Source organism: Liolophura sinensis, chromosome 9 (assembly GCF_032854445.1).
Source record: "Liolophura sinensis isolate JHLJ2023 chromosome 9, CUHK_Ljap_v2, whole genome shotgun sequence".
Lineage (NCBI taxonomy): Eukaryota > Metazoa > Mollusca > Polyplacophora > Chitonida > Chitonidae > Liolophura > Liolophura sinensis.
The window spans coordinates 23445460-23447964 of NC_088303.1; positions in this window are offsets into that span (position 1 = coordinate 23445460).

Genomic DNA, 2505 nt, shown 5'->3' on the forward strand with positions numbered 1-2505 from the left:
AAGGATCTTTTGATATTAAGATTCAGGTACTTGCTTAAGGCATACAAATCATTCTTATTTAACACATCAGAAATGTCCTGATCTGGCGCTTCCATAAACTCGTCGGGCTTAAACTCCGACATGATGAATAAAATCTGCGGGCAAAATGTACTACAAAGTCAAAGACTAGACAAATGACACAACTTACACAAAATCCTTTCAATTCCAATTCAAATTCGTTTCCCGGACAAGCCGCCAATTTCTTACGACCCAAACTGTCTGTATTATGAAGACATGGCTTGTTCAAAATACACGACAGTTTAGCCGCACCAAAAAGTAACCAAAACCAGCAGATTTTTTTTTCAACAATTTATTAGGTTTAACAACAAAGGATAGCAATATTTATACAAATACTAAAGTACTTACATGTACAACGCTGTTAAGTTCAAACGGACGCATATACTCCACAATGATGAAAACCACATAGGCATAAATGCATAAATAAGAGGGAAAATCCACAATATAACTGAGTGTATGACGAAATATACACAAAATTCCACAGACAGGGTCCGTGTCCTAATACGCAATGTGTACACAAGAGCACAAATTAAATATACAAGTTCAAACTGAAACAAGTGCTCGCTGGAGATATGATATAACAAAGCCAGAGGCTATAAAGACACCAAAACTCAGTTTAAAAGGCATACTAACGTAACACACAGCGAAAGCATCCAAAACTCTCAATAATTCTCCTTTCTCCCCCTTTGACCTGCTTCATTCACGGACTACGAATTTGAACTTTTGCCTGGAATATTCATTGTCTGCCCGGCATCATTGAAAACTGATGACCGCTTCTCTCTTGTGTGTTACCGGCTTTATTTCCTATTTGTATAATTTCTTACATACCTTTGTCTTTGGGAGTTAGTGTTAAACGTTGTTTTGGAGATGGATCTTGCGATTATCCACTTGGAACGCCCTTTATGGACTACGAATGGTATAGGAATGTCGGACTTGACGCTTATATTTATATAGACTGGTGGAATTTTCTAGAATAAGAAAATTCTTGAACACTTGTTGTAAACAAACAGGCCCCGGACTGAGTGTATTCTGGAACATTCTAAGGCAGAGGTAGACCTACTACGTAGGTTTACGATTACATTGTATGTTGCTTTTGTGTGTGTGTGTTTTGTTATCTAGGCCTCTCTGGAATACATTCATATATAATTGGTGGTTATTGTGTGACACAGCTATCACCGTCTTTGCCGTGTGAATGTACAATTGATGGTTATTGTGTGACATAGCTATCACCGTCCTTGCTGTGTGAATATATAATAGTTCAGCGATTAATACAATTGAGGGAGACCAATGCATGGATTAGATCCCGCACTGAACGTTTCATTTCCGTCCCTGCAGACGTCATTTACAAACAACAGAAGCCTCGGTAATGGCGTTCTGATGGATGTTGGCATTGAGGTGTCAGTATCGACCGTATTTGGCTAATTACATGTAATAGATGTTATATAGCAGTCCATGAGGCTCCCAGATAGCTGAGACGCCTTTTGCTCTTTGCGAAGGAAAGAATAATTGTCACGAGAGTGTCCCGCACTTAGCGAAGAGCCGCAGAATAATTAAACGCGCATGCGACTTGATAATTATCACAAATTTCTGTCCAGTGATATTAGGTGTCAATTTGTAAAATACGGTTGCTATTTCGGATGATGCCATCTATAATGAGGTATTCTAAAGGTAGAAAGCATCTGTGATAATAAGGCATGACCAAAAATGAAACGGTCGATAAGAAATATCACAGTATGTGACTCCAAGGATATCCAGAAATCTATACATCAGAGGCCCAATGACACGAACAATTCATAGTTTCAAACTATCCAGGCGGTTTTAACGGGATTGCCATTCTTAACATTCCGTCCTACGATTAGTTCATTTCGGCCTGTGATTAGTTCGTAGGTAGTCTTTACAACGTTCAGGACTGAAATAATAGCGACCTCAGCAGGAATTATAGCAAATTATAATTTGTCTTTAGGTTTGTTGCAATGTCATACACACTGGTAGAAGTTATTTTGACAACTAAATGTGGCCGTTCTGGTTTCATTTTATCAATCACAACCATTTCATGAAACCTTTGAGGCTTCCTAAAGCACATGAAAAATAAAAAGTAACTGAATAATACGCTTATTGTGGAATATCTGGAGATGCCAGAAGTGTTTCCGCAATACAGAAATTGTATTGTTGTAGAAACATGAAGGTAACGGCGTGGAAATGTCATTGTTGTATAAACAGGATAGGGATGGTGTACATGTATATGGTATCACTAGGTGGATCTGGACGAACTAATTAAAGCAGTCTTTCTGGACTGGTTATCCACTTTTATGACATGAATAATTAGCACTGAAGCGGAACATTTACCTGAGATACACAGGATCTGCAGTCTGTACTGATTACGACTACGCTTTTGTCCCAAATTCCAGGAAACACGGCATGTAACAAAACTTAAACCAAAGTGAAAAT